This window comes from Schistocerca gregaria, chromosome 1, assembly GCF_023897955.1.
Source record: "Schistocerca gregaria isolate iqSchGreg1 chromosome 1, iqSchGreg1.2, whole genome shotgun sequence".
NCBI lineage: Eukaryota > Metazoa > Arthropoda > Insecta > Orthoptera > Acrididae > Schistocerca > Schistocerca gregaria.
In genome coordinates, this window is record NC_064920.1 from 893552668 (window position 1) to 893573248 (window position 20581).

At 39.0% G+C, this 20581-nt stretch overlaps 1 protein-coding gene across 2 annotated transcripts in view; it reads right to left on the reverse strand.

Annotated features, from left to right (window-relative positions):
• Window positions 1-20581, reverse strand: part of LOC126273842 (TRPL translocation defect protein 14) — a 249328-nt gene that overhangs the window by 52161 nt on the left and 176586 nt on the right. The window contains exons 12-13 of one of the 2 annotated variants that reach the window (XR_007549693.1): window positions 12209-12297; window positions 11581-12126 (exon numbers count right to left, since the gene is read on the reverse strand). The exons of the other annotated variant lie outside the window; for it this stretch is intronic. The gene's annotated coding sequence lies outside the window, so the exon portion shown is untranslated. Of the gene's footprint in view, window positions 1-11580; window positions 12127-12208; window positions 12298-20581 lie in introns of those variants that run through there. 2 annotated transcript variants of the gene reach the window in all.

The following is a 20581-nucleotide window of genomic DNA, read 5'->3' on the forward strand; positions in this document are numbered from 1 at the left end:
TACAAATTGCATAATCATTCAATTTGGTATGGCTGTAGATAAGGGAGTTACAAAAGAAAGTGGAAATCAGAAGTGTACAACATACATTCAGTTTCTCATCTGACCTTATGGAACAAATATGGCATGGCATGCTGCTGTTACACAAATATCTTTACAGTAATCAATTTCGCTAGCATGACATGGCACTAGTTGGTCTACAACAGAATGTTGCTCTAGTCCTAACAGGATTTTGTTAGCCCAACAACACTTTCTCTCTGTCAAATATGCATATGTGATGTTATAACTATTGTTGTTGTTCCGATTCTTTTGTGTTGTGCATGGTCAACTGATATCAGCATTCTGACAGCAGTTTGTAAATACTGTTACAGCTGTGGCCATGTAACTCATATTTATTAAATCAGAATAAAAACAAAGGGCTCCATCCTTAACACAGTGAAACCATTCTTTTACACTTTTCAAGTGACTTCCAAAAAATGGTGTGAAATGTTTTAACCTGCAAAAGTTACATATAGGATACCCCTTTCATTTTCACACTTTATGTATAGGTACATAACAGGCATCAAAATACTTGTTAGAGGCTTCTTTATTATCTAATAAAGGTTTATTTTCAAATAAAAACTGCTGATGTGATGGGAACTGTCTGGGAAGTAGAAACGTTTGACTCAATTTCACACATCATAATCGACATTTTTGGCAAGCCTGCAGCTGTCATTTATTATTTAAATACTAAAACACTGCATCAGTTACGTATGTTTTCATGCTTATCATGAAGTGTTTCGAGAATTTTTTCTCGTTGTCAAGTTCAAATTTTTACTAAGTATTTTGTGGGGCATTTGCACCTGTGTTGTTTTGTCTCTCTTGCCACTGTATTCGTCTTTTTGAGGTTATCAGGTACTTTAAGTCCTCAGTTATATAGATAAACCTGACACACACGCAAACTATCACTTAGATTGTTTGTAACACCACAAAAAATTTATACGTAAATACTACATCTGACAACGAGAATAAATTCTCGAAGTATGTTTTGCCCAGCATAAAAAATACGTATTTTTTATTTTATTTAGTAAACTTGTTGCCAAATAGCCACATAGTTACTTAACATTTTACTTTTACATTTTTGCATATTCATTTACTGATTTCACTCTTTTACTGCACAGTTCTATGTGATATCATTCACAAGCTTCGTTACACAATTCACACACACACATTGTGGTTGGGCTGTGATAATTATTGTTTTTGCAAATTAGATGATGAAAGCTGTGAATAGATAATCTAGTTACGACATATCACAGTTTGAAATTTGGTGCTGTCCATGAGCAGTTCGTCATTGCTTCGATGCCACAGAACTCCAGCCATACTTTTTCTCGTTCCTCCTCCATGATCTTCAGTGGATTTCTGGAAGCCTTGCTGTGTGGCATCATGTATCGAAGTTTGATGCCTTCAATTAGGAATGTCTTTCTCGCTAACAGATACACTAGTCTAGATCTTGTTGTCTTTGAGAGACCAGTGACTAGTGCTCCCCTTTTTTTTTTTTAGGTAAGTCAATTTTTACCTTTTCTAGTGTTCCTAGATTTTTTTCTGTCAGGTGGTCCCATATAACCTTCATCCCGTATGACAGGATTGGCAATATTTTTGCATTGAATAATTTCATGACCGTTTCTAGACTGAGTAGGATATTTTTGATGTCCTGTACTGCTATTATTTCTTGGGCTGCATGTTCTGTTGTATGTTTTGTGAAGCATTTGGCTGTTGGTTGCAATGTCACCCCTAGGCATTTAAAGTCTGATGAGATTATTATTATTTTTGCCTCTGATGTTGATTTCCGCATTCTTGGGTGTTTTGCCTCCTTTTCCGAAAATAACAATTTCGGTTTTTGTTATTTCTATGTGTACTGTGTTGACCACTACACCATTTATCTATTTTCTCAATGATTTTCTGCAGCTCTGTGTCATCACCGTATGCATATACAGTTTGTATATATCTTCTTCATTTTGTCCAACCCACAATACTTCTTCAGTGGCAAGAATTTACAGCAAAGGGCTCATTGGGTCACCCTGTAAGACAAATATGTATTTGGCGCTGTGTTTAAATCAGAAACATATGAGCAAAGCAAAGTGAGAGGTTTCAACTGTCAGTACAAGTGGCCAAACGACGAAACACTTGAAATACTATTCGACAGAAGTATGACGATGATAATTTCGTTTCGTTTGAGCAGTTGCCGGCAGGCTCATGCGCAAGCGCAGAGCTGAATTCGCGTACGAGCAGTTACTTCTCCCGCTTCTGGTTACTTGAAGTGTGGCTGTTTGCCATAAAAGCAGCAAGTAGTCAGATGCTACCTGGAAAATTTTTTCTGGTGCGCCCTAGCTGCCAGATTTGCACATGCGCAGAGCAATCTTGAGTTGTGGTGGTGGGAAGGGGGGGGGGGGGGGGTCATTCTCCATGTAATCCCTGCATATGTTTCGTGATATTGTTGTTCACTCTTCGTTCTCAGCTCCCATGTCAAATATAAACAAAACAGATTTCTGTGACTGGGAGTCATCAAGTTTACTAACATACATTGTCATAATCATGGAAGACTAAAATAAGTTAGGGATTTCAATTTTCTGACTGTGTATTATTTCCACGTTATTAGCAGTCAGCAATTAATCGTCTTAATGAAGTTATTTTTGACGGTTTGCTGGAGAAGTTTACTTCTGTTAATTTTTCCGACGAGGCAGTCAATTCATTTAAAACAAAGTGTTTCATTCTACACTATTGGTTAGTTTCAATTTCGTTCAGTTTCAAGTGCACTTTTTTAATTTTCTGACATGAATGGCATTGTTGTTATTGTTGTGGTATTCTGTCCTGAGACTGGTTTGATGCAGCTCTCCATGCTACTCTATCCTGTGCAAGCTTCTTCATCTCCCAGTACCTACTGCAACCTACATCCTTCTGAATCTGCTTGGTGTATTCATCTCTTGGTCTCCCTCTATGACATTTACCCTCCACGCTGCCCTCCAATACTAAATTGGTGTCCCCTTGATGCCTCAGAACATGTCCTACCAACCAATCCCTTCTTCTAGTCAAGTTGTGCCACAAACTTCTCTTCTCCCCAATCCTATTCAATACCTCCTCATTAGTTACATGATGTACCCATCTAATCTTCAGCGTTCTACTGTAGCACCACATTTCGAAAGCTTCTATTCTCTTCTTGTCTAAACTATTTATCGTCCATGTTTGACTTCCATACATGGCTACTCTCCATACAAATACTTTCAGAAATGACTTCCTGATACATAAATCTATATTCGATGTTAACAAATTTCTCTTCTTCAGAAACGCTTTCCTTGCCATTGCGAGTCTACATTTTATATCCTCTCTACTTCGACCATCATCAGTTATTTTACTTCCTAAATAGCAAAACTCCTTTACTACTTTAAGTGTCTCATTTCCTAATCTAATTCCCTCAGCATCACGAGGCTTAATTCGACTACATTCCGTTATCCTCGTTTTTATTTTGTTGATGTTCATCTTATATCCTCCCTTCAAGACGCTATCCATTCCGTTCAACTGCTCTTCCAAGTCCTTTGCTGTCTCTGACAGAATTACAATGTCATTGGCGAACCTCAAAGTTTTTATTTCTTCTCCATGGATTTTAATTCCTACTCCGAATTTTTCTTTTGTTTCCTTCACTGCTTGCTCAATAAACAGATTGAATAACATCGGGGAGAGGCTACAACCCAGTCTCACTCCCTTCCCAACTGCTGCTTCCCTTTCATGTCCCTCGACTCTTATAACTGCCATCTTGTTTCTGTAGAAACTGTAAATAGCCTTTCGCTCCCTGTATTTTACCACTGCCACCTTCAAAATGTGAAAGAGAGTATTCCAGTCAACATTGTCAAAACTTTTCTCTAAAACTACAAATGCTAGAAATGTAGGTTTGCCTTTCCTTAATCTAGCTTCTAAGATAAGTTGTAGGGTCAGTATTGCATCACGTGTTCCAATATTTTTATGGAATCCAAACTGATCTTCCCCAAGGTCCGCTTCTACTAGTTTTTCCATTCGTGTGTAAAGAATTCGAGTTAGTATTTTGCAGCAGTGACTTATTAAACTGATAGTTCGGTAATTTTCCCATCTGTCAACACCTGCTTTCTTTAGGATTGGAATTATTAAATTCTTCTTGAAGTCTGAGGGTATTTCACCTTTCTCATACATCTTGCTCACCAGATGGTATAGTTTTGTCAGGACTGGCTCTCCCAAGGCTGTCAGTAGTTCTAAGCAAGGGCGATGTACTTGAGGACAATATTCTGGAAATGGAAGAGGGTGTAGATGAAGATGAAATGGGAGATATGATTCGGCGTGGAGCGTTTTACAGAGCACTGGAAGACATGAGTCGAAACAAGGCCCCGAGAGTAGACAACATTCCCTTAGATTCTTAGGGAATGTTGTCTACTCCCGGGGCCTTGTTTTGACTCATGTCTTTCAGTGCTCTGTCAAACTCTTCACGCAGAACCATATATCCCATTTGATCTTCATTCTCTTCAATTTCCATAATATTGTCCTCAAGTACATCGCCCTTGTATAGACCCTCTATATACTCCTTCCACCTTTCTGCTTTCCCTTCTTTGGTTAGAACTGGGTTTCCATCTGAGCTCTTGATATTTATACAAGTGGTTCTCTTTTCTCCAAAGGTCTCTTTAATTTTCCAGTAGGCAGTATCTATCTTACCCCCATTGTGATCAGCCTCTACATCCTTACATTTGTCCTCTACCCATGCGTGCTTAGCCATTTTGCACTTCCTGTCGATCCCATTTTTGAGACGTTTGTATTCCTTTTTGCTTGCCTTTTTATATTTTCTCCTTTCATCAATTAAATTCAGTATTTCTTCTGTTACCCAAGGATTTCTACTAGCCCTCGTCTTTTTACCTACTTGATCCTCTGCTGCCTTCACTACTTCATCCCTCATAGCTACCCATTCTTCTTCTACTGTTTCTTTCCCCAATCCCTGTCTGTTGTTCCCTTATGCTCTCCCTGAAACTCTGTACAACCTCTGGTTTAGTCGGTTTATCCAGGTCACATCTTCTTAAATTCCCACCTTTTTGCAGTTTCTTCAGTTTTAATCTACAGTTCATAACTAATAGATTGTGGTCAGAGTCCACATGTGCCCCTGGAAATGTCTTACAGTTTGAAACCTGGTTCCTAAATCTCTGTCTTACCATTATATAATCTATCTGAAACCTGTCAGTATCTCTAGGCTTCTTCCATGTATACAGCCAAGTGTTAGTTAAGTTGTGCTCTGTGCAAAATTCTACCAGGCGGGTTCCTCTTTCATTTCTTACCCCCAATCACCTACTACGTTTCCTTCTCTCCCTTTTCCTACTACCGAATTCCAGTCACCCATGACAATTAAATTCATCTCCCTTCACTATCTGTATAATTTCTTTTATTTCATCATACATTTCTTCAATTTCTTCATCATCGGCAGAGCTAGTTGGCATATAAACTTGTACTACTGTAGTAGGCGTGGGCTTCGTGTCTATCTTGGCCACAATAATGCATTCACTGTGCTGTTTGTAGTAGCTTACTCGCACTCCTGTTTTATTATTCATTATTAAACCAGCTTCTGCATTACTCCTATTTGATTTAGCATATAAGTCTTGTTCCTCCAGCCACCGAACTTCGCTAATTCCCACTATATCTAACTTCAACGTATCCATTTCCCTTTTTAATGTTTCTAAACTACCTGCCCGATTAAGGGATCTGACATTCCATGCTCCGATCCGTAGAAAGCCAGTTTTCTTTCTCCTGATAACGACATCCTCTTGAGTAGTCCCCGCCCGGAGATCCAAATGGGGGCCTATTTTACCTCTGGAATATTTTACCCAAGAGGACGCCATCATCATTTAACCATACAGTAAAGCTGCTTGCCCTCGGGAAAAATTATGGCTGGCATTATACCACAATAAAGATCCAAACATAACACAACACAGTACTTGTGCCCCAAGAAAACTGGTATCCCGAAAACCACATAGAAAAGCTGGATATCGGATACTTCAGTGTGAACCCGTACATACAAACGTGTACTTTAAGCCGAATTAAACATTTTAGTGTGGTGTACTAAATTTCAATGCCCTTGGTATAGTTTCTGTCCTGCTTCTTTTATGACTCTGTAAGATCTCTTATTGCTATATAAGTACTAACATAGTAAATATTCACTTGAAGCTAAGCAGGCAAATTTGGTTGGTAGTTTTGAATTAAATATTTTGTTTGAAATATATTGACAGTTTTAGCAGAAATTTACAAATTTTCTTTCCATGAAACACAATATTTTTTGATTACAAGACACTTGTCTAGTACTTTCTCTAGGCTTCATGTTATTTCTTAATTTCTGTGGTTTACATCTTAAATTTATGGAATGCCCTTATATGCTAAATTGTAGACTGGCAACATACCGTGTTTTATCATTTTAACTCCTCACGTGGCTTTATATTTACCCTTATGTAAACTGTCATTTTTACATTTTCTTTGCCTCAGACAACCTTGTCAATTTTTTTTTACACATTTTGAAATAATCATAAAATAATTTATTGTACTTTATTCTGGTGTAAGCTACACAAGGAACTGTTTACTTCCCATGTATTAGCTTTTTGCAATGCTGTGTGGATGTTAACCAGATTGGAAGTGCTATGTAACAATATTGCAGATACGAATAAAAAAAAATCTTTGTTAAAGTCATCACATAGCACAATGTTAAGGTACTTTGAGCTGTAAAGTCTAGTTTTGAAATGAGTGTTACGCCAAGAACTGCTACCTTATTTGTTGCATTCCTTAACTGGGTAGAATATGGTAAAAATATTGCTCCAGGTGCAACTCTTTTATGTCCTGTCAACAGCATGCCGCAGGGCTGCACATGTCCACCTGATGATTCAACACACACGAAATTTCAAACAGAAATGCAACGTAAAGCATATGAGCATATCAAATTCCAAGCACGGACTGCCTACGTCATTGTAGTTGCACATGCACGGCACTGCCTGTTGTCTGGCGCTCCCGGGCAACTGCTCAAACGAATCTGATCACAAAAATCACGAAATTGCGCATGGTTGTGATTGGTCATGATGTCTATATTTGAGTGAACCTTTACCACCCAGAATCTGTATTGGAAATCGTTTTATGAAATCCTGTTTTGGGAGCACCATGTAATTTTTAATAAACGGGGTGCTAGTTACTCCCATCAGCCACTTGGTAGCGGCAGGAGATACTACACGAATTGTTCCAACTTTTAAACATTTAGGGCTCCATATCTAAAGCTCTGTATGAAGGAAAGTATGGCCATCCTATTCCCCTGCATTTGCTGTTGTCCGCAGTTCAGGATCGGATGAAACCAAGTCGCATGAAGTTAGCAGCCATTGTGGGCCTAAGAGTTATGATACGTGTGAAGCATAGGAAGTGCTATGTATTTTCAAAGTTTTAAGTGGAATAATGCCTCACTGCTGTGCTTTTGGCTGTACAATTCGCGGTGAAAATGAGGAAAACTGTACAGAATTCCTTCCAAAAAGAAGAGATGCAGCAAGAAGGAGAATGTGGCTCATACTGATGAAAATCAGCAGAGGCGACTGGTAGCCCATTCAGTTAATTTAATTCATTTCTGCCCATTTGTCTTTGTCTCCTTTCTCTTACTTAGTTTCTAATCCATTCCAACAGCAAAAAAAGTCAGAAGGGCTAATAGGATGGTTTAGTGGTAATTTAATTACAAAATTGAAATCTTAGAGATAAAATTGCCACTATTAGCACATAAAATGGAAAATAGTGAGTGGTAGCATAGTAATTTACCGTGACTGGTGGTTCATGGTGTGGGTTCCTGTAGTCATGTCTTCGTTCATGAACCACGGGCAACGTATGAGTGGCCAAGTGAGTGGTCCCGACAGTCGGGATACCAGTTACTTTGGAATAAGGCTGGGCATCTCAGACATATTCTGAGTCGTGGTCACCTTTGTGCTCATACGGCAAAGACTACCAAATCCACTGGTTAGTCCCTCAACCGTTAGGGGTAAAACTCAATGGGACTCGGGGCAACTAAGGCTAGCAACCTGCTTCCCTGGTACTTTAAATATGATGCTGGCAACAATCAGAGCAAAATGCCTTGGACCTTTGGAGGTGACGGGGTTCCACCTCTAACTGATAAACCAGGGACTCCTAAGATACAACTTTGCAAGCAAATGGTAATGAGATGGGGAGCTATTAATATCAATGGGTGCTACTCTGGGAAGAAGGTAGAGCTGGCAGAGGCTGCAAGTAAGATGGGGCTGGACGTTTTAGCTGTTAGTGACATTCGGGTAAGGGGTGAGAAAGAAGAGGAAGTGGGGAAAATACAAGGTCTACTTGTCAGGAGTCAAAGCAGGAATAGCACAATGGGGTGTAGGGCTTTACATCAGAAAAGAAATGGAATCCAGTGTAGTTGCAATAAGGTATGTAAACAAACGACTGATGTGGATAGATCTGACAGTGTCTAGCAAGAAAATTAGAATTGTGTCAGTATATTTGCATTGTGAAGGGACAGATCAAGATAAGACACACAGTTTTTATGAGGCACTCAGTGATGTAGTAAAGGATAAGGACAGTGTTCTGCTCATGGGTGATTTTAATGCCAGGATTGGAAATCGAGCAGAAGGGTATGAAAAGGTTATGGGTAAATTTGGAGAGGATATTGAGGCCAACAGGAACGGGAAGCAACTCTTGGATTTCTGTGCCCGTATGGGCTTAGTAATCACAAACTCCTTTTTTAAACATAAGAACATTCACCGGTATACTTGGGAAAGCAGGGGAACCAGATCTGTCATTGACTATATAACAACAGATCAGGAATTCAGGAAGGCCGTGAGGGACACACACGTATTCAGGGGATTCTTTGATGACACGGATCATTATTTAATCTGCAGTGAAATTGGGATTGTGAGGCCGAAAGTGCAGGAGGTCAGGTCCATATGTAGGAGGATAAGAGTGGAGAAACTTCAGGATAAGGAAATGAGGCACAAGTACATAACAGCGATCTCAGAAAGGTACCAGTTAGTTGAATGTAGTCAATTACAGTCATTGGAAAAGGAATGGACAAGGTACAGGGACACAGTACTAGAAGTGGCTAAAGAATGTCTTGGAACAGTAGTGTGTAAAAGTAGGATGAAGCAAACAGCTTGGTGGAATGACACAGTCAAGGCGGCCTGTAAAAGGAAAAAGAAGGCGTATCAAAAATGGCTACATACTAGAACTCAGGTAGACAGAGAAAGTTATCTTGAAGAAAGAAACAAAGCCAAACAGATAATTGCAGCATCCAAGAAGAAATCTTGAAGACTTTGGAAACAGGTTGGAGACTATGGATCAAGCTGCTGGAAAACCATTCTGGAGTGTAATTAGCAGTCTTCAAAAGGGAGGTAAGAAGGAAATGACAAGTATTTTGGACAGGTCAGGAAAACTGCTGGTGAATCCTGTGGATGCCTTGGGCAGATGGAGGGAATATTTTGAAGAGTTGCTCAATGTAGGTGAAAATACGATCAGTAATGTTTCTGATTTCAATGTACAATGGGATAGGAATGATGATGGAAATAGGATCACATTTGAGGAAGTGGAGAAAATGGTCAATAGATTGCAGTGCAATAAAGCAGCTGGGGTGGATGAAATTAAGCCGGAACTCATCAAATACAGTGGAATGTCAGGTCTTAAATGGCTACACAGGATAACTGAAATGGCCTGGGAGTCAGGACAGGTTCCATCAGACTGGACAAAAGTAGTAATCACACCAATCTTTAAACATGGAAACAGAAAAGATTGTAACAACTACAGAGGTATCTTTAATCAGTGTTGTGGGTAAAATCTTCTCAGGTATTGTTGAAAGGAAAGTGCGAGTATTAGTTGAAGACCAATTGGACGAAAATCAGTGTGGGTTTAGGCCTCTTAGAGGTTGTCAGGACCAGATCTTTAGCTTACGGCAAATAATGGAAAAGTGTTACGAGTGGAATAGGGAATTGTATCTATGTTTTATAGATCTAGAAAAGGCATATGACCGGGTTCCTAGGAGGAAGTTATTATCTGTTCTACGTGATTATGGAATAGGAGGCAAACTTTTGCAAGCAATTAAAGGTCTTTACACAGATAGTCAGGCAGCAGTAAGAGTTGACGGTAAATTGAGTTCATGGTTCAGAGTAGTTTCAGGGTTAAGACAAGGCTGCAACCTGTTTCCACTGTTGTTCATATTATTTATGGATCATATGTTGAAAACAATAGACTGGCTGGGTGAGATCAAGATATGCGAACACAAAATAAGCAGTCTTGCATATGCGGATGACCTAGTTGTGATGGCAGATTCGATTGAAAGTTTGCAGAGTAATATTTCAGAGCTAGATCGGAAATGTAAGGACTATGGTATGAAGATTAGCAGCTCCAGAAGGAAAGTAATGTCAGTGGGAAAGAAATATAAACGGATTGAGTGCCAAATAGGAGAAACAAAGTTAGAACAGGTGGACAGTTTCAAGTACGTAGGATGCATATTCTCACAGGATGGCAACATAGTGAAAGAACTGGAAGTGAGGTGTAGCAAAGCTAATGCAGTGAGCACTCAGCTACGATCTACTCTCTTCTGTAGGGAGGAAGTCAGTACCAACACTAAGTTATCCATGCACCGTTCAATCTTTCGACCAACTTTGTTGTATGGGAGCGATAGCTGGGTGGATTCAGGTTACCATATCAACAAGGTTGAGGTTACGGATATGAAAGTAGCTGGGATGATTGCAGGTACTAGTAGATGGGAACAATGGCAGGAGGGTGTCCACAATGAGGAAATCAAAGAAAAACTGGGAATGAACTCTATAGATGTAGCAGTCAGGGCGAGCAGGCTTAGATGGTGGGGTCATGTTACACGCTTGGAAGAAGCAAGGTAACCCAAGAGACTTGTGGGTTCAGCAGTAGAGGGCAAGCAGACCAAGGAGAAGGTACCTGGATTCGGTTAAGAATGATTTTGAAGTAATACGTTTAACATCAGAAGAGGCACCAATGTTAGCACTGAACAGGGGATCATGGAGGAATTTTATAAGGGGGCTATGTTCCAGACTGAACGCTGAAAGGCATAATCAGTCTTAAATGGTGGTGGTGGTGGTAAAAAATTTGATCTGATTGACTGTACAGTATGGTCTAAACTTATATTTAGGATGCTGACAATAATAAATTGTACTTTGTTCACACAGGATGATATACAAAAAGAAAAAAAAATTGTTGCATTATGCATATATTGAACCTACGATTTTCCATTCAATAACCATATCCGTTATAAGAAGACTATTATTACTGTTGCAACTTGGCCGCTAATCTACTTTGTATTGATATGAATACAGTTATTACTGTTTCCTACAGCCTACTTTTGATTGTCAGCCTAGTTTTATTTGAACACATTTTAAAAATATGGTATTCTCACGTACTTTTGTAATCATTCTCCTAATGTAATAGAACAATTTGCAGGCAAAACTTTATGGAATAGATGTGGCTCAAATATAAATCGTGCGTAATCATATAGGCACGTTTATCAATCCTATTTACTAAGTTACCACACATATATATTTGAATCCAGTGCTTTATTTCGTATAACAAAAGAGGCATTGGGCGGATTTTTGTAGTACCGAGTAGCAGGAACAAGAAGTAAGTCGATATAAAGCTTTAAATTAGCATTGGGTTTTTCCATGTACTTGCAAACTAATATTGGTTCACTTCTGTTCTGTTGACTATTGGATAGGACCAGTTTAACACTAATTACGAAAACATGTGTTCAAACTCAATACCTCAACAAGAACTAAGAAATCTGCTTTTGCTATTAATAAAGAATAGCAAAGAAAGAACTGTGTTTCATGCTCACCATAACAAGTACTTTACAATTCATTTAGCTTAAATTTGTTGAGATATTTTTGTAGCTAATATCTGACATGTTCCGTTTGAAGTTTCAGTAGTGCATTAGATGGGTGAGTGCACTTCTTTAATATGTACATGGCTAAATATGCTGCAGAAGTCAATATATCACCAGCTGCGCAGTGGGCCCAAAATGGCAGCCATTGGCACATTTACTTATCCTGTACAGAGCTTTACTCCAAATCCACTGAGCAGAGCACCCTAGTGTCAAGAAAACATGAAAAAATATGTAACTGGCGCAGTGTACCATTATTTAAATAATAAATAACAGCTGCAGGCTTACCGAAAACATCGAGTATGACTTGTGAAATTGAGTCAAACGTTTTTACTTCCTAGACAGTTATCAGTTCCCATTACATCAGCAGTTTTTATCTGAAAATAAACCTTTATTAGAATCTCTGAAGAGCTTGCATATTGAAGATTTCACAAGGGGAATTAAAATGCAATAGATTTACTTATGTATAAGTTTTTAATTTAGGCCTATTCCCTTTTCATGCATTTGGTATCTTAGTGTTAAAAAACTATCTTGTGGAAAGTCTGACAGCAGACAGTCTCTTTAAATAACATTTACTCATTTTGTTACTGGTTTATGAGCTCATCTTTATAAGGTGAAAACTTAGCAACACTTTCCAGAGTTGTTTTAGCCTTTACTCTGGTACTGTATCGAAGCTTTGAGACTACATTTTCTTGTGATACTGTGGTTGTTCAGATGAATGCAAGTGAAACTGGGAAAGAAGCAAGACTCTGGGGTCCTTGTGCAGCAGACATATTCATTAAATTTTACAGATATACTGTATATAACGTTTGTCACTTCCTCCTACAGAACTAAATTCAGTCCGAAAGTACATTTTTCGCTACAAATTACGTAGTGTTTATGAAAGACTATATGGTTCTTCAACATAACATGTTACATAAGTGACACAAACTAATATTTGGTAGAAAAGGTGAGCCCATTATTTTCTCAAAACAGAATACACAGAAAAAGCAAAAAATTGTAAATCTGATTACATTTGTCATTAGGACTTGTTTCTTAATCAGTAATGTAGCACTTTCCGTAGCTTCCTTGTTCATCAGATAGAACTGTCTTGGAAAATCATTTTAAGGATTGCTGTGTGCTTCTCACAACTCTCTGAACATTGATAGGCCTATTTCTGAAACTGTTCAAGCAGCTGAACATATCTTTAAAATGGACATGATAAAACTAATTTTATTCTAAATATTAACTCTGCATTTGCAATGCACAGCTTCATCTTTCTAAGTACGGTGCATTATTATTTCAAAATTTGTAATGACCTTGGTTAGTAGTTCTAAGAGTATATTACAGTCTAGATATTTATGTGGTAGATATTTTCTAAAGAATACAGCTAATGCCTATTGTTAGCATTTTATGACAGCGTAAAATAAAATCAATGAATTGTTCTCCGAAAGGGGAAAAGTTAATGCTTTTGAACAGCAGTATCTGAAATAAACATGAGCAAACTGACCATAGAAGCAGAGAACCTTACACTATTAATATTCCTTTCTCATAGTCAAACTAGTCATTCACAAGTGAGATTATTATTTGTAATTGAGCCAGGGGAGCTTGGAAGGACCGGAGGCTTAGTGTGGAATCCTGATGGCATGAAGTACTTGGAACACACCATACGACACATTTTTCTCCTCTATGCACTTAGTATGCGACTAACAGTTAGGTCTTATATTTAATCAACTACATTATCTGCTAAAGGTAAAGTTAAAATCTTCCTTCATGCTGCTCATTGGAGGTACGAAGAGTAATGTGTCATTAGCAATATCCCAATGGCCTAGCAGATCTTTGTCAAGGAGGCTGTTCACTATGTTGTTGATTTTAGACCAAGGGTTATAAATATATTTTGCAAAATAATGTAGCAGATGAGTCTTTTCAGATCTTTCAAAGCTCTGCAATAGATCTGGTTTTCAGTTGTCTGCTTTTACTTGATGCGTTGTTCCAAGATGGATAGGACCAGAGAAAATTGAATAAAGTCTAGTAGTTAAAAAATTGGCCTGGTGCGAGTAGGAGTACTGTGAGCATTCCATAAGAATTTAATAATTTATATAAACAGTTCAATCTGGATGATTTCTGCCTGTTATTGACACTGATACTGGCAAGATCCCCCCACGAACCATGGACCTTGCCGTTGGTGGGGAGGCTTGCGTGCCTCAGCTATACAGATGGCCTTACCGTAGGTGCAACCACAACGGAGGGGTATCTGTTGAGAGGCCAGACAAACGTGTGGTTCCTGAAGAGGGGCAGCAGCCTTTTCAGTAGTTGCAGGGGTAACAGTCTGGATGATTGACTGATCTGGCCTTGTAACAATAACCAAAACGGCCTTGCTGTGCTGGTACTGCGAACGGCTGAAAGCAAGGGGAAACTACGGCCGTAATCTTTCCCGAGGGCATGCAGCTTTACTGTATGATTAAATGATGATGGCGTCCTCTTGGGTAAAATATTCCTGAGGTAAAATAGTTGCCCATTCGGATCTCCGGGTGGGGACTACTCAAGAGGATGTCGTTATCAGGAGAAAGAAAACTGGCGTTCTACGGATCGGAGCGTGGAATGTCAGATCCCTTAATCGGGCACGTAGGTTAGAAAATTTAAAAAGGGAAATTGGATAGGTTAAAGTTAGATATAGTGGGAATTAGTGAAGTTCGGTGGCAGGAGAAACAAAAGACTTTTGGTCAAGTGACTACAGGGTTATAAACACAAAATCAAATAGGGGTAATGCAGGAGTAGGTTTAATAATGAATAGGAAAATAGGATTGCGGGTAAGCTACTACAAACAGCATAGTGAACGCATTATTGTGGCCAAGATAGATACGAAGCCCACACCTACTACAGTGGTACAAGTTTATATGCCAACTAGCTCTGCAGATGACGAAGAAATTGAAGAAATGTATGATCAAATAAAAGAAATTATTCAGATAGTGAAGGGTGACGAAAATTTAATAGTCATGGGTGACTGGAATTCAGTAGTAGGAAAAGGGAGAGAAGGAAACGTAGTAGGTGAATATGGACTGGGGCAAAGAAATGAAAGAGGAAGCCGCCTGGTAGAATTTTGCACAGAGCACAACTTAATCATAGGTAACACTTGGTTCAAGAACCATAAAAGAAGGCTGGAGATACTGACAGGTTTCAGATAGATTATATAATGGTAAGACAGAGATTTAGGAAACAGGTTTTAAATTGTAAGACATTTCCAGGGGCAGATGTGGACTCTGACCACAATCTATTGGTTATGACCTGTAGATTAAAACTAAAGAAACTGCAAAAAGGCGAGAATTTAAGGAGATGGGACCTGGATAAACTAAAAGAACCAGAGGTTGTACAGAGTTTCAGGGAGAGCATAAGAGAGCAATTGACAGGAATGGGGGAAAGAAATACGGTAGAAGAAGAATGGGTAGCTTTGAGGGATGGAGTAGTGAAGGCAGCAGAGGATCAAGTAGGTAAAAGGACGAGGGCTAGTAGAAATCCTTGGGTAACAGAAGAAATATTGAACTTAATTGATGAAAGGAGAAAATATAAAAATGCAGTAAATGAAGCAGGCAAAAAGGAATACAGACATCTCAAAAATGAGATCGACAGGAAGTGCAAAATGGCTAAGCTGGAGGACAAATGTAAGGATGTAGAGGCTTATCTCACTAGGGGTAAGATAGATACTGCCTACAGGAAAATTAAAGAGACCTATGGAGATAAGAGAACCACTTGTATGAATATCAAGAGTTCAGATGGAAACTCAGTTCTAAGCAAAGAAGGGAAAGCAGAAAGGTGGAAGAAGTATATAGAGGGTCTATACAAGGGCGATGTACTTGAGGACAATATTATGGAAATGGTAGAGGATGTAGATGAAGATGAAATGGGAGATACGATACTGCGTGAAGAGTTTGACAGAGCACTGAAAGACCCGAGTCGAAACAAGGCCCCCGGAGTAGACAACATTCCATTGGAACTACTGACGGCCTTGGGAGAGCCAGTCCTGACAAAACTCTACCATCTAGTGAGCAAGATGTATGAGACAGGCGAAATACCCTCAGACTTCAAGAAGAATATAATAATTCTAATACCAAAGAAAGCAGTTGTTGACAGATGTGAAAATTACCAAACTATCAGTTTAATAAGTCACAGCTGCAAAATACTAACGCGAATTCTTTACAGACGAATGGAAAAACTAGTAGAAGCTGACCTCGGGGAAGATCAGTTTGGATTCCGTAGGAATATTGGAATACGAGAGGCAATACTGACCCTATGACTTATCTTAGAAGCTAGATTAAGGAAAGGCAAACCTACGTTTCTAGCATTTGTAGACTTAGAGAAAGCTTTTGATAATGTTGATTGGAATACTCTCTTTTAAATTCTGAAGGTAGCAGGAGTAAAATACAGGGAGCGAAAGGCTATTTACAATTTGTACAGAAACCAGATGGCAGTTATAAGAGTCGAGGGACATGAAAGGGATGGGAGTGACACAGGGTTGCAGTCTCTCCCCGATGTTATTCAATCTGTATATTGAGCAAGCAGTGAAGGAAACAAAAAAAAAAAAAAAAAAAAAAAAAAAAAAAAAAAAAAAAAAAAAAAAAAATTGGAGTAGGTACTAAAATCCATGGAGAAGAAATAAAAATGTTGAGGTACGCCGATGACATCGTAATACTGTCAGAGACAGCAAAGGACTTGGAAGAGCATTTGAACGGAATGGATAGTGTCTTGAAAGGAGAATATAAGATGAATATCAACAAAAGCAAAACGAGGATAATGGAATGTAGTCGAATTAAGTTGGAAGATGCTGCGGGAATTAGATTAGAAAATGAGACAAGGTAGTAAAGGAGTTTTGCTATTTAGGGAGCAAAATAACTGATGATGGCCGAAGTAGAAAGGATATAAAATGTAGACTGGCAATGGCAAGGAAAGCGTTTCTGAAGAAGAGAAATTAATTAACATCGAGTATAGATTTAAGTGTCAGGAAGTAATTTCTGGAAGTATTTGTATGGAGTGTAGCCATGTATGGAAGTGAAACATGGATGATAACTAGTTTGGACAAGAAGAGAATAGAAGCTTTCGAAATGTGGTGCTACAGAAGAATGCTGAAGATTAGATGGGTAGATCACATAACTAATAAGGAAGTATTGAATAGGATTGGAGAGAAATGGAGTTTGTGGCACAACTTGACTAGAAGAAGGGATTGGTTGGTAGGACATGTTCTGAGGCATCAAGGGATCACCAATTTAGTATTAGAGGGCAGCGTGGAGGGTAAAAATCGTAGAGGGAGACCAAGAGATGAATACGCTAAGCAGATTCAGAAGGATGCAGGTAGCAGTAGGTACTGGGAGATGAAGAAGCTTGCACAAGATAGAGTAGCATGGAGAGCTGCATCAAACCAGTCTCAGGACTGAAGACCACAACAACAACTGGCAAGATTGTGATCCTGGAAATTCCAAAACTTTTGAGAATGTTTTAATTTTAAGTTTGAAGTCAGATAATAAATGGCAAAAGAAATATTTTTTTTCTTGTGATATAACTACAAATTAACAAGTCTCTAATTTTTCCTTTACTTGTGTTGTGAAACCTTGCTTCTGGGCAAATTTCGCGAGTCTAGGTCAGTGGAAAGTATCCTATAGGTTTTAATGAGTAAGTTTGTGAAAATCAAAATGTGACATAAATAACCATATCTTTTTAATTGGATTCACTTAGAAGCTTACATTTATTACACCACCAAGGGACCATAGAGCTTAGTATGTGACACAAATTTGAACTTCCCTGCGGGCTTCTCGCAGGGACTTTGTCATCCTGTGTCGGCTCCGCATCGGCCATACCTACCTGATGCACGGACATCTTTTGCGTCAGGAGGATCCCCCCCTGTGTCAGTGTGGGTCCCGGTTGACAGTCGCCCACATTTTGTTGGAGTGTCCCCGCCTGCGCACTCTCCGGCAGACTTTTAATCTCTCGGGCACGTTGCTCTTGGTTTTATGCGACGATGCCTCCATGGCTGACGACGTTTTAAATTTTATCTGTGGTAGTCCTTTTTATGGTTCCATTTAGTGGGGACCTGCCCCTTTCCCTTTCTGTGTATCTTGTCCTCGAGTATCTCATTGGTTGCAGATTTTAATGTGTGTATTTGGATGGTTGACTCTTTCCCATTTTTTGTTCTCATGATCAGTCAACCAGTCTCCGGCCCTCTTTTCTTCTGTTTCTTTCTGTCCGGTGTTCGTCTGTACTCTTCTTGTCTCTAGTGTTCGCTGCCACATTGGTGTTCTTTCAGTGACTGGGGGGAGGGGCGTCTCCTCCCCCCTTGGGGTTTTACCTGTTCCGTAAATTTTTGTTTCGCCTGTTTTTGGAATGGGGGGACTGATGACCTTAGCTGTTTAGTCCCCCTTAAACATCCCAACAACCACCATCACACCCATCCCCAAGGAAAAGGGTTTATAGCAGACAAACAAGAAAGAAAGTAGTCCTGTAAGGATTCTGCTTTTACCAAGTGAGATATAGAACTCTAGAAATGATCTCACAGAGTTGAATCCATTTCGACCATTCATTCATTTGCACACACATTGCTGTGTTGTTGTTGTTGCAGTAGTCCAAAGATTGGTTTGGCACAGCTTTCCACACAAGTGTCTTAGTCTCTGCAGAACTATTGCAACTTATATCCATTTGATACTGCTTGTTGTACTCACAGTTTGGTGTCTCTCTACCATCATCATATTCTATAAATCCCAATGGATGAGGGATGAGTCAGATTAAGACATTAACAGGAAGAATCAGCCATGGAAGGCTACCTGTGTAAATTATACTAACAATAAATTATGACTAATGCTGATCTATTCACACTGATAGGAACTGCTGCTGGATTACTTTCTATGTGGATCAGAAAAAAAACCACTTTGTGAAAAAATACACTGCTTCTCTAATATTGCTAAGCTGTTGTTTTTATTTAATACTTAAAAAAAAGCACTGGTGTAACTTTACAGAGACCACTATCAGCTTTTTATATACTGGAAAACTCAAGATCTGTTTGTTTTAAACACTAGAGTAATGTGGAGTTTACATTCTTTGAATACAAATACTCTGATGAAGTTAGGAAGGTAGGAGAGGAAAAACTTGAATCTCATTACAAATCAGTACCCCACTCATACAGTTATAATTGGTGGAGACTTCAATCTACGCTCGATTTGTTGGCGAAAAGGTCATTGTAGCAAGGCTCAAAACCATATCAACCGAAACCACTAAAAATAAAAGCAAAATATATCTATTTAAAACAGTAGATAAAAATTTGCTTGATGCCTTCCTACGAGAGAGTTTCTATTCCTTCCAAGCTAATTATGTAAGTGTAGACCAGATATGGCTCAATTTCAAAGATACAGTATCGACAGCAATAGATGGATTTGTACGTTGATAAGAGACAGGTCTGATCCACCAAGGTACACAAAACATGTCAGAACACTGTTGCAGAAGCAATGAAAAAAGCATGCCAAATTCAGAACACACAAAATCCCAAGACTGGCTAAGTTTCACGGAAGCTCGAAATTTAGTGTGGACGTCAATGCGAGATGCTTTTAATAATTTCTACAATGAAACATTGTCTCAAAATATGGTAAAAAAACCAAAGAGAGACTGGTCCTATGTAAATTACACCAGTGGCAAAACACAGTCAATACCGTCACTGCACAATAGCGATGCAAATGTTACCGACGATGGTGTCAGTAAAGCGGAGTTACTAAATACAGTTTTCTGTAATTCCTTCACGAAAGAAGACTAAATAAATATTCCAGAATTCTAAACCAGAACAGTTGTTAGCATGAGTGACATAAAAGTAGATACCTTAGGTGTTGTGAAACAACTTAAATCACCAAAGAAAGGCAAGTCTTCTGGTCCAGATGGTATACCAGTCAGGTTTCTTTCAGAGTATGCAGACACAGTAGTGCCCCTCTTAGCAATCATATACAACCGTTCACTTGACGAAAGGTCTTTTGCTAAAGACTGGAAAGTAGCACAGGTCACACCAATATTCAAGAAAGGAAGTAGGGATAACCCATTGAATTACAGACCCATACTACTGACCTCAATTTGCAGTAGGATTTTGGAGCGTATACTGTACTCGACATTATGAATCATCTTGAAGAAAATGACTTATTGCTACATAACCAACACGGATTCAGAAAATATCGTTCTTGTGCAACATAGCTAGCTCCTTATTCCCATTAAGTAATGAGTGCTGTCGACAAGGGATCTCAGATCGATCCCATATTTCTAGATTTCCTGATGGCTTTTCATACTGTTCCTCACGAGCAACTATTAATAAAGTTGCCTGCATATGGAGTATCGTCTCAGTTGTGTGACTGGATTCGTGATTTCCTTTCGGAGAGGTCACAGTTTGTAGTAACAGATGGTAAATCGAGTAGAACAGAAGTGATATCTGGCATTCTACAAGGTAGTGTCATAGGCCCTCTACTGTTCCTGATTTATATAAATGATCTAGGTGATAATCTGAGCAGCCCGCTTAGATTGTTTGCAGATGATGCTGTAATTTACCACCTAGTAAAAGCATCAGATGATCGCTTCCAGTTACAAAAGTATCTAGAGAGAATTGCTGTATGGTGCGAAAAGTGGCAATTAGCACTAAACAAAGTAAAGTGTGGGGTCATCCACATGGGC